Source organism: Bos indicus x Bos taurus, chromosome 4, assembly GCF_003369695.1.
Source record: "Bos indicus x Bos taurus breed Angus x Brahman F1 hybrid chromosome 4, Bos_hybrid_MaternalHap_v2.0, whole genome shotgun sequence".
Taxonomy (NCBI): Eukaryota; Metazoa; Chordata; class Mammalia; order Artiodactyla; family Bovidae; genus Bos; species Bos indicus x Bos taurus.
The window spans coordinates 32,742,141-32,754,748 of NC_040079.1; the positions used below are offsets into that span (position 1 = coordinate 32,742,141).

The following is a 12,608-nucleotide window of genomic DNA, read 5'->3' on the forward strand; positions in this document are numbered from 1 at the left end:
TTGCTTCAGGGTCAAGACAGCAGATAAGCAGGAAGAACAGGATAAGCCTAAAGCTGGCTGTGTTGCTGTTTTCCCGTGCTTCCCTGTATAGAGGACCAGCCAGGCATTCAGGGGCTGCGGTGTGGTGCTTAGGGAACCTTTCAGTTGTAATCTTAATGTTCAAGTGTGGCATTTGCTCCTAAAGTGAAATGACTGTACTCTTAATAAAATTTCATTATTTTTTTATTTAAGGTTTATGATCTTCGAGTAATTTAGGGGACAGTTGAAGACCAAAAGGAGGAAAATCTTTGTCAAAGTGGCATTTACTTGTAGGGTACCTTATAAAAAAGACAAGTCTGTTTTGTTTTTTTTCTCCCAGGGAAAATTGATTCCTCATTTTAAATTGACCTTTTAGCATGATTTTTCTATATGCTTCTATATGCCCTTGTCTAAAATTTTGACATCTGACCTTCATTCATCTGAATATATATATATGCACACACACACACATATATATGTCTATTTGCATTCCCAGTTCCCAATTTACTACCTCATTCTGGCTTACCCTATTTTCATTGAAGTGTTACTCCTTATAGCCTTGCCAAAACTTGTGACAAAGCATTTGCTAGATTCTTAAAAAATGATTGATTCTTTTTCTAAATATGATTTATGTAAGAGAAGTCTGTCTGTAGTACATTGATTTAGTAATTGTAGAATGATAAGAGTAAGTCAGAAAGCCAACTTTATTTTGCCAACTGCCTTAAAATTCATGTCATTTTATATATACTAATAAAAATCATTGAGCTATGGTTTCATTTTAAATAACTAGTGATTAATTATAACGTTAGAAATTTTTTCAAACATAGCTTTAATAATTATTAAACTACATGTATAATTGTTATACTCCTTTTCAAACTTCTCTGATTGCTCCTGTGACAAATTAGTCTGTAACTTTAACCTTAAACTGTGTATTTCTATTCAACACAATATTTTTCTGTAGGAGGGTAACATCTTAACATACATTATTTTTTTCTACTGTTCATGCACCAAATAACTTTTTTTTTCTTTTAGACATGCTTGTTTCACATCTGGGCATCTTAAACAATGGTATTTTAGGTCAAATAACTAAGGGTAGAAGATTAACTCTCTTTTTCATTACTTCAGAAACCACAGATCATATACATTGGTTATCTTAATTAATTTGGGACACTTTTCAAAAAGGTATAGTGAAAACTATTTAGGAATACTATAAAATTTTATAAACAGCATATATAATTATCATGGAATGGTTTCCTCTTAACTGAAGCCTTGCTATAAAATTTTTGTACTATATACTTGAGACTGTGGTATGTTTTATTATTTGGATATATCCAGAAGTTTGGAAATATTAACACTGAATTAATAAAACAAAAATCTTGGTATTGTTAAAGGTCTGAGCATGGTGGAAGGTCAAGAAAAATTTGGACATTTAAAGATAACTATTTTTGGTTCATTTCTCTGATACATGTAGCTGAACTGTGGCATAGATGGAGGATGGTGCGATAATAGTTATGTAGAATGAAACTAGTTTAAGAGCCAAGACACCTGTATTTTGGTCTCAGTTCTGTCACTGACTTGGGGTAAGTCATCATTTTTGGCCTGGGTTTCATCAGTTACTGAAGGAGAGTGGGCGAGAAAATGTGAAGGCTCCTTAGACCCGTGGAAAATTGTAACTCAGTCAATCATTTCCTCCCCCATGTTTATTACCTTTATAAGAGTATGAATATCTTTTAGTGTCTTTATTTCATGTATCAGAACTTCTGAAAAAAGTGTTTTAAACTTTCTTTGACAGTAGATTGCTGCTGCTGCTGCTGCTGCTAAGTTGCTTCAGTCGTGTCCGACTCTGTGTGACCCCATAGACGGCAGCCCACGGGGCTCCCCCGTCCCTGGGATTCTCCAGGCAAGAACACTGGAGTGGGTTGCCATTGCCTTATCTAATGCAGGAAAGTGAAAAGTGAAAGTGAAGTCGCTGAGTCTTGTCTGACTCTTAGCGACCCCATGGACTGCTGCCCACCAGGCTCCTCCATCCTTGAGACTTTTCCAGGCAAGAGTACTGGAGTGGGGTGCCATCGCCTTCTCCAGTGACAGTAGATTAGAAGAGCACAAAAGTGAAATTCACTCAGTCCTGTCCAACTCTTTGCGACCCCACGGACTATACAGTCCATGGAATTCTCCAGGCCAGAATCCTGAGTAGAAGAGCATAGCAGTCAGAAAATTTGAATATCCGCTGTTTCCAGCTTTGTGGAATTGAGAGCCTTATCCTTTCTGCCAGTTAGACTGATCTTTATATTCATCTTTAACTGCTCCTTCTTCATTCATTGTAGTTAAGCTCCTTCTTCCCTGTAGTGTTTCCCACTGATAAATCCATTCCTTCTGCCAACCCCAGTGTAATCTCTGCCCTAACAGCAGCAACAAACATAGAAACCTGTTCAATGACTTTTGTACTGATTTTCTTGTTTTACCTGTTTTCCAACACATGCAGGAGTTAGGAATACAATTTAATGTCTCTACTAAAAATCTTCTAGTGCCTCCCCATTGCCTGTGGAATTAGATTCACACTTTTAGCCTAGCATTCAAATTCTCCAAAAACCTGGCCCCATCTCATCTTTCCAACTTCTTTTCCTCTCTGTACCCAACACCCCCAACAACTTCAACCAAATCAGTCAATTTATGTACCCTGAACACGCTTTTACTAAGGCAATCCTATTTTGTCCACTTTTTCACTTGACAGAACCTACTAGTCTGATTCTGCATTACACATTTTCCCACGCTAGTACAGGCATCCCAAGAAAGATAGCTTCTTAATCTAACTTGCCCTTGAGCAGAAACTCGGGTAGTCCCCATCACTTCATCTCCATGACTCTGGTTTTGAGGGAATTTCTGAATCCTTTACACCACGAAATTATAAGCCCAGCTCAGCTCCAGCCCTCTGTCTGCTTCATCGGGACCCCTCCCACAAAGTTGAAAGTGAAAGTTCCTCAGCCATGTCCGACTCTTTGTGACCCCATGGATTATACAGTCCATGAAATTCTCCAGGCCAGAATACTGAGGTGGGTAGCCGTTCTCTTCTCCAGGGGATCTTCCCAACCCAGGGATCAAACCCAGGACTCCCGCATTGCAGGTGGATTCTTTACCAGTTGAGCCACCAAGGAAGCCCTCCCACCAGGTTATATCACAGAATCTGAAGTGGGGAGTGGGGCAGAAGCCCTTGTCTACCCTGCTACTGCTAAGTCACTTCAGTCGTGTCCGACTCTGTGCGACCCCATAGACGGCAGCCCACCAGGCTTCCCCATCCCTGGGATTCTCCAGGCAAGAACACTGGAGTGGGTTGCCATTTCCTTCTCCAATGCATGAAAGTGAAAAGTAAAAGTGAAGTCGCTCAGTCGTGTCTGACCCTCAGCGACCCCATGGACTGCAGCCTTCCAGGCTTCTCCGTCCATGGTATTTTCCAGGCAAGAGTACTGGAGTGGGGTGCCGTTGCCTTCTCCATGTCTACCCTAGTGTGTTCCTTAAGTACAAGGTGTTCCTCTAGCCTGCCCTCCTCTCCATTTTCCTTTCAACATAGTTTCCAGGCCCCAGGAGGGTGAGCACCCCTCTTCTGTCTGCCTAGGACCGACCGACCTTATGACCTTATGTAAAACTCTTTAAGTTGGCCATACCTCCTGAGCTTTGCTACATTGAAGGAGGAGATATTTATTTACAAAATTCATTGTCTATGTGGTGGGTTGACTACATAAGTGGACCCAACAAATGGGCTCCCTAAATTCACACCCTTTGCCCTGTATCTACGTTGTCCCCTCCAGCTTTGGGCTTGGTCCTGTGACTCACTTTGGCCCTTGAGACAGTAGCAAACTTGGCATAAGCAGAGGCTTAAAAAAGCATTTGTGCATTTTCACTTTCTCTCTTCCTCTCTTCATCATGAGGACACATGTGGGCTAGACCACTAGAGGAACAGAACTGAATCAACCCAATTGTTCTAAGGTCTCAGACATATGAGTGAACCAAGACCAACTAGCCAGCTTGTAAAAACACATGGGTGGGTCATGCTGAGCCCAGATCAGATCAGTAGAATTGCTCAGTTAACTATGTGTTCATGAGAAATAATAAATGATTTTTGTTTTAAGTTGCTAAGTTTGAGTGTGGTATATTGCACAGCAAAGGCTAACTGATACTATGCAGTGTTGTCTTGCTATAAAATCCTATTCACTTTTTTTCCTCTCTTCTGATATATATTAGATACACAAATCTGGGTTAGTCTTAATTCTTGGCCTGTCCCATATACCACATTAATTAGTATATGTAGCATGCAAGCTCAGTTGTGTCTCACTCTTTGCAGCCCCGTGGACTGGAGCCCGCCAGACTCCTCTGGCCATGGGATTTCCCAGGCAAGAGTACTAGAGTGGGTTGCCATTTCGTCCTTCAGGAGATCTTCCCAACCCAGGGATCAAACCCCTATCTCCTGTGTCTCCTGCATTAGCAGGTGGATTCATTACCCCTGTGCCACCTGAGAAGCCCTTATATTTAATTATATGTATGCTATTTCCTGAATATGCTGATCTATACACATAATTTATCCATTTTATCCAAATAGACCTTTGTGTGATTTCCAGATTTGTCCGATTTGAGACAGTGCTTATTATATCTCCTGTTGCACACATGTAGTTTCTCTTGAATGTGTACCTAAGAGTGAAATTGCTGAATTGATGAGAATACACAGGTTATCTTTACAAGACAATACTACAAGCTTTACCAATAGTTGTACCAGCATATATCTTCTCCAGCTATATGTGAGCTCCTTTTCTTTTTTCTGGCTTTTATTACTTACAGTTACATTTTTGTCTTAAATCTATAGCTTTTTTGTTGTCTCCTGAGGCAGGGATCCTTAGAACAATTGGTTCATCATGTTGCCCACAGGATTTAAATGCTGATAACTGGTTGATTTTATGTACTTTCAAATGAAGATCGAATGCAAAATTCCTTCATATTCCTCATCTTTTCACTTCAGTCTCCCAAATTTGTGTTCCAGGTACACTGAACATTCTCTGTTACAGAATAATAGTCATCCACAATTTTGTTTGTCCCTCCAGCTGAAATTAACTCCTTGTAGAATGGAGTTTATTATTTACCATTACTTGACCAGCCAGTGAATACATGCTTGGTTTCATCAAATCAGTCATTCAGTACAGATTTATTGATTACCATGTGCCAAACTTTTTGAATGAAAGAATGAATAAAAGGGTTAAATTTGCTATAAAATTATTGATGCTTAAAAAGAGATATTAACCAGCACTGAAAGATACATTAGATATAGTAGAAGTAATTACTTCTCCCACTGAAATAGAGTAGCTATTAAACTAATTGCATAGGCTAGAAAATAAAACTGTAAAATGGAAAACTACTGAAGCTGGTAAAATACAGTCATATATACAGAATGTAATGGACTACCAGGTATCAATTGCTTCTTCCATGACTTTACAACCTAATTAAAAGTATATCGTAAATAAGTGGTTCGCAGAATCCCTTTAACTGGTGGTTTGCAACTGCTTCCAAAACCCTTATATCATAATTCAAAACAGTTTTAAAAATAAGCTCTTTTATTACTCTTTTTCGAAGGTATTGCCCAAATTGGGCAAGTGTAGTTTTCATTGGTCAGTCCTGTAAGTGAAAGAATGGGGATATAATGATTACTTGAGAACAGTGTGTTGACTGAACAGTATTGTCTGTGTAGGCACTAATTGTGAGGACTGTGTGTTTATGAGTATTTAGTAAACTAAACAAACATGGCATTTTTAAGAAGAGTGAGAATGGCTCAACCCCTCTTATGAAATGTGAAAATCTATAACAGGAAAATTGATCAATTCTGAGTGATCAAATTTCTAGACTGATGCAGCCTGTGATGACCAAGGCAAAACAAAATCACTGAAATGAATAAGGATTGGAAATGAGTAAAACTGCTATTTTAAAAAATCGGAAAGTCATGTTACAGTTGCAAATACTAGGGCAGAGAACGTGGATAGCTTATCAGGCCCCACCTTGCCTCTTTTTGCATTAGACGCAAATATACCTTTTTATTCAAAGGAAAACATGCTTGCTTGTGTTTAGTCTTTTGCCTTGACCTTAAGCAAGACACTCAGACGGTAAAGCGTCTACCCACAATGCGGGAGACCCTGGTTCGATCCCTGGGTTGGGAAGATCCCCTGGAGAAGGAAATGGCAACCCACTCCAGTACTCTTGCCTAGAAAATTCCATGGATGGAGGAGCCTGGTGGGCTACAGTCCATGGTGTCGCAAAGAGTTGGACACGACTGAGCGACTTCACTTCACTAAGCAAGACACCGTTATAGACATTTGACGGGACATTTAACAACACTTGTCCTTAGTTACAGACAGCCGTATGTTATTCACTTAGAGGTGTAACCGTTACATTTACTAAGCATATCTGAGAGAGTGACAGTGTGAGGTGTGTTTATAGTGAAATGTATGAATAATTGATGAAACATTTTGAGGCAGAATGGAAGCTTCTAAAGGACCATGTAATGCCGTAGCAGTACTGCTTTGTTGGAGTGGCTGGAGTGTGCAGTCTGGCTCTCGCCCCATCACAGTGTACTCTTGCTGTAAATTTGTTAACCTCCTTGTGCCTCAGTTCTCCACTTGTAAAGTGGAATAGCAATCGCCTATTTCACAGGGTTGCTGCAAGGGTTCCATGAGTTAATATCGGTAAAGTGCCAGGCACACAACTGACATTCAGTACATTTTAGCTGTTATCATAAACAGTTAATTCACACTCATTTGCAGTTAAATGCCATGGTTTTTTTCTTACTGAATGAAAGGTTCTTTAAATTTTATAGTGCTTTACCATTTTCAAAAGTTTCACACACATGTGAATACCGTGTTTTAATTTTATGTAACTAGTATTACATAATATAAAATTTTAATTTATGTAACTATTTTCCTATTACTGTAATAGTACATATTTAACTTTGAATTAGAAGAGAATCAAGGACATAAAAGTTACCTCATAAAACCACTTTTTAAAAAATCTTAGGTATAAACAAACTATACTTCAATAACTTTTTTTTAAAACAGTAAAGGAACTGGGTAGAGAAAAAAATCTTAGGTATTTAAAAGTTAAAAATAAAAGTGTTTATTCTCTGACCCCACCAGCCATATCAATAATTTTGTGCATGTATCTTTGTTATATTACAATTTACAGTCATTTTCCATGTCTCTTATTCCACCACTATTTTCTGCCAGCATCAATCACTCTGTGTATTTAATGTTCTGATTGTTAGAGTCATATCATGAATAAATGGGTTAAAAATTATTTCTTAATTACAAGTATCCCTATACTTGGATTCTGACAAAATCAATTGGTTGTAATAAGTTATGTAAAATGAAAAATTGAACTTTGTAAGACAGAGCACAAATTGCATTAATGATTGATGGGTAATGAGTGAAATGAAAAATTATTAGGCAAGGAGGAGAAAGTGTTTACCCTGCTACCAAATATTCAGTGAATGGATTATAGCTGAGATCTTGCCTTTAATGTTTCTTATGGTAATTGTCAGGAAGAGGTATGAAGGATCATGGGACCTTAATAATATGCCTTGCCATTTTAATTGCCAAGAGAAGCAAGATAATCTTAATTGCCAGGAGATGCATTACTAATTAAAGTGTCATTCTACATTCATTCTGAAATAATTACTTTGAGTATTTATAAGAGCTGAGATATAAATTTAGTTCCAAATTCAAGAGCATACCCACAGCAGACTTTGTTAGAGTGATCTGTGGTTAGGAAAGGTTAACAATCATAAAATTTGAAATGTTTCTTTAATTTGCCACAAGTTCATTTTTTATTGGATTGATTATTGAACTTTAACACAGTTTCTAATATTTTAAAGCTTAGCATGTTTTAGAAATTAGTATAATGTTAAGTTGAGCTCCTAAATTGCTTTCAGATTTCTTGATGTTTGTTTGTTTCGGCATTTATCGCCTTTTGGGGAAAATCTTCAGTAAATAGTGATGTCAGTATTATATAAATTACATGATCTGTTAATACTCCATTCAGTTCAGTTCAGTCGCTCAGTCGTGTCTGACTCTTTGCGACCCCATGGACTGCAGCACGCCAGGCCTCCCTGTTCCATCACAAACTCCCGGAGTTCACTCAAAATCATTTCCATTGAGTCAGTGATGTCATCCAACCATCTCATCCTCTGTCATCCCCTTCTCCTCCTGCCTTCAATCTTTCCCAGCATCAGGGTCTTTTCCAATGAGTCAGTTCTTCGCATCAGGTGGCCAAAGTATCAACTTATAAATGTCATGTTCAGTGGACTCTTAAAATTCTAGATTACATCTAAAAATTTTGTGGTTAAAATAAAATCACCTAAAAGAACATGTACTTGAGAAGAGTTTAAACAATTACTTATCTCTCTAGAATTTGAGGTGCAGAAATTTGCATTCTCATATTCCTCATTTCATTGCACACCATCAGCAGCTGTTTTACTTTCTAGCCCTTTTTTTCCTGGTGTCTTCTTCTTTGCCTACCTGCATAGGTATCCATTCTATATTGGATAGTGTACCTTTGATGTTAGGTAATTTTATAAAATACATTTAGTGTGTGTATGTGTTTTAAATTTATATATTTTGTGCTAAAGATATTCAACTTCTTATGTTTTCATTAAACATTAAGTATTTTAAGACCTAGACACATGATTATGTTTATATTCTCCTAGCTCACTGCTTCTTGATATTATGTACATTCCACACTATTTATTACATTTTACTTCTGCAGTTCTCTTATGATGACCACACAACACTGTCTCCAATCCATCTCCATACACAGTACCCCACTGATTGTCCTGGTTCATGTCCGCTAGTAGGCCTGTGTCAGAATTTCTCCACCATACATAATGAAGAATCAGACATACACATACTTAATTTCGTTAAGTATTTGTCTCTGTTTACAATTCTACTTGCCCTTATGCTTATCCAGTAAACTTACCTTTCAGATTTTTGCTTTTTCTGATTAATGGGTGGGGGTGTTTCATTTGATTAATAAGTCTGAGTACCTTTTCCCACACATTTTTGCTAGTTAGGCTCCTGCTTTTGTGATTCATATGTTCATCTCCTTTGCCAAATTGAACTTCTAACTTGCTTTCAGATTTCTGGAGTATTCACGTGTTTTCTTTATTTTTGTTTCAGCATTTATCACAATTTGGGTACCACTGTGGCTTTTGAGCACTTAAAAAATGCAACCAGTGGAATTGAAGAACAAACATTTTTATTCCATATAATTTTTATCAACTTAAGTAGCCACATTTATCTTCTGGAGATAACTTGTAGATAATCTTCTGGTGGTTTTTGCTATTCCACATATCATCTCCATCTCTTTTACCTGCTGAATAACCTTGTTGAACAGAAGTGCCTGATATTTAAATCCATCCATTTTCTTCCTATATTTGTGCTTTGTGTGTGTACATGTGTGTTAGTCGCTCAGTCATGTCCAGATCTTTGTGACCCCGTGGACTGTAGCCCACCAGGCTCCTCTGTCCATGGAATTCTCCAGGCAAGAATACTAGAGTGGGTTGCCATGCCCTCTTCCAGGGGATCTTCCCAACTCAGGGGTCAAACCTGGGTCTCTGGCATGGCAGATAGATTCTTTACCATCTGAGCCACCGGGGAAGTCCGTATCTGTGCTTTAGAGTCATTTAAAAGGTATCCTTTACCCCTAAATCATAGAAATAATCTCCTTTATTTTCTTCTTTTAAACTTACAGTTTTTTTTTTCTATAGGTGATTATGTCATCTGCAAATAATGGCAGTTTTTCCTCTTAATTTGCTCTTGGCTCTCTCCTTTTCTTGTCTTATATAATGGCCTTAGGCCTTGAATGCTGTTATTTAATGACAGGCTTGCCTTTTCTCAGTGTTAGAAGAACTAAATCTGTATTAACATTCTCCAGAGAAAAAGAACCAGTAGGAGATTTGTCATAAGAAGTTGGCTCATGTGATTATGGAAACTAGAAATTCCAAAGTCTGCAGAATCACTGTCCCAAAGGCTAGAAATTGCTGTATAACCAGAAAGAGCCAATGTCCCGGTCTGAAAGTGTTCCAGTTTGAAGGCTGTCAGACAGAATTCTCTCTTACTCAGAGGAGGGTTAGCCTCTTGTTCTAACCAGGTCTTCAACTAACTAGATGAAGCCCACCCATATTAGGGAAGGCAGTCTAGTCAGTGGGCTGATTTAAATGTTACTCTTATCCAAAAATATCCTCACAGAAACACCTAAAATAATGTTTGACCAAATATCTAGGCACCCCATGGCCCAAAGTGTGAAACATGAAACAAAACATGAAATGATTAAGCCAAACAGAAGTGTGGCATGATTAAGCATAAGGTCATGAAGAGTGAAATAGTCAGGATTAGTGGAATCAAGGGAGCATGCCCTACAGAAAGAAATTCAGAATCGTTTTTTTGTGATGCTGAGCTCTCAGAGTTCATCTACAGGCCTGATTTGGCTCTGCTGCTGCTGCTAAGTCGCTTCAGTCGTGTCCAACTCTGTGCGACCGCAGAGACGACAACCCACCAGGCTCCCCCGTCCCTGGGATTCTCCCGTCAAGAACACTGGAGTGGGTTGCCATTTCCTTCTCCACCGATTTGGCTCATTAGGCCACAATTGTTGAGTCTTGGTTACAGAAATGATCCCTCACCATTCTTAACTGTTGAGGCTTTGCTGGTTGCCGCATACTCAGAAATAGCATTTGTTTATTTTCTTAATGAGTTAGGGACCTTACACAGTCACATATTTTGAAACTGATTTTAAGAGAATGAAGGGAATTAAAAATTAATGCACTTTCCTTTTTTAAAACCTCCTCCATATAGTCTTTTAAAACAATGAAGTCTCCATTGAAGTACACTGCTATTATTCTGCCATCTAATCAGATATCTTTTTCTTTGTCTCCTCTGACTATCTGACATAAAAGTTTTAGAGGTATATAGCCTTGCTAGTTCTTGAATAACCAATTTGCAAATTCTCAATATTAGGGGTCTTGATTTAGGACATAATTCAGCATCAGCCTGGTATTTATACATCCTTGCAGGATTGTGTCAGTCTATGAGCTTGGCATGGTGAATATCTTAATAAGTAAATTTTAAGCCTGTGTCTTTGTTGTAAATTATATTAAAAAAGCAAATCGTTTAGCCAAGTGAATCTATTTGGCCCCTCTGTGTGGTTACTTTGCTAAAATAAGTTTAGATAGCATGTTGAGAGGGCTTTGTTGAAATAGGCTTTCCATATTAACAGCTTTGAATATTCTTAGTTCAAGAAATTTACCTTAGTACAAAAGCAAATTGTTTTGATTGTTGAAAATGTAATATGAGGAAACAAAATTGCTCATGTTAAAGTGCTCTAGAGTTTAGATAAAAATCAAAAGCATCCTTTTTAAAGAATTCAGGTACGATAAAGAGAATTTAGATCACCAAATATTCACACTCCTAAATCAGTGGCAAATTAGATAACACACAGGGCTGGAGATGTGAATATTATATAATGAAGATAATAAAGGAGTTGAATGTGATGTGCCTTGGGTGCATGTTAGTAGCTAATTCCAGTATGAATGGTCGGCAATCATTTGCTGGTTGAGATGCATGTGTTCAGCTAAATGGAAGTCTTGGGTGTTCTCTCATACACCCCATTATTTGTAATTGAACACCTGATTTCTATCATGCAACAAATTAACATCTGCACTGGATCTGTCTTTTATGCATATGGATACACTGATTAGAATTTTGCAGATAGTCAGATACTTGAAAACAAAAAGACAACGTTGTGAAACACTTCCAGCCATAATTTTTGATTACATATTGAGAATCGTTTAATTATCTTACTCCATTTAATTAGCCCTTCTACTTAGGTCAATTGCTTTTTTTATTAACATGACATGTTAGCAATTTGTTAATTGGCATGAAATAACATGAGACTTTAGGTGTATTTCGTATGAGAAATACATGTATTTAAGGAAGCCAGGGGAAATGCGAAGAGGTAAATGTGTGTGTTAGCCCCCTTGGAGCATGTGCCAATGTCAGCATCATGCCACCAAACCTGTATTCATCCTTCTTTGGATTTCTATCCTTCTTTGGATTTCTATCCTTCTATTTTTAGGCAGAATGAATTTACATGAGCAGTTTATAAAAATATGAGACTGTGGATATACATTTGAAATAGAAGGTGCTTTTCTGAAATCAAGAGAATGATGAAAAGTGAAGAGACAGAGTTACACACGTATATAAATACATGCTAATAACTGAGAGGGAGATAGGCAGAAAGATACATGCATGTAAGAAAATTATTAAGATTTCGTATCAATCCTTTAAGCCAGCACACCCCAGCCTTTTTGGCACCAGGGACCGGTTTTCATGGAAGACAGTTATTCCTCAGGCCAGGGTCAGGGGAGTGGTTTCAGGATGATACAAGCACATTCCAGTTACTGTGCATTTTATTATTATTGTATCAGCTCCACCTCAGATTATCAGTCATTAGATTCCGGAGGATGGGGACCCCTGCTTTAAGCCACAAGTAACTTTAACCTATCAGCAGTA

At 38.0% G+C, this 12,608-nt stretch overlaps 1 protein-coding gene across 16 annotated transcripts in view; it reads left to right on the forward strand.

The window, feature by feature from the left end:
* The window catches only part of CADPS2 (calcium dependent secretion activator 2), a 577,723-nt gene that overhangs the window by 334,724 nt on the left and 230,391 nt on the right, over nt 1-12,608 (forward strand). The gene's annotated exons all lie outside the window — the stretch shown is intronic.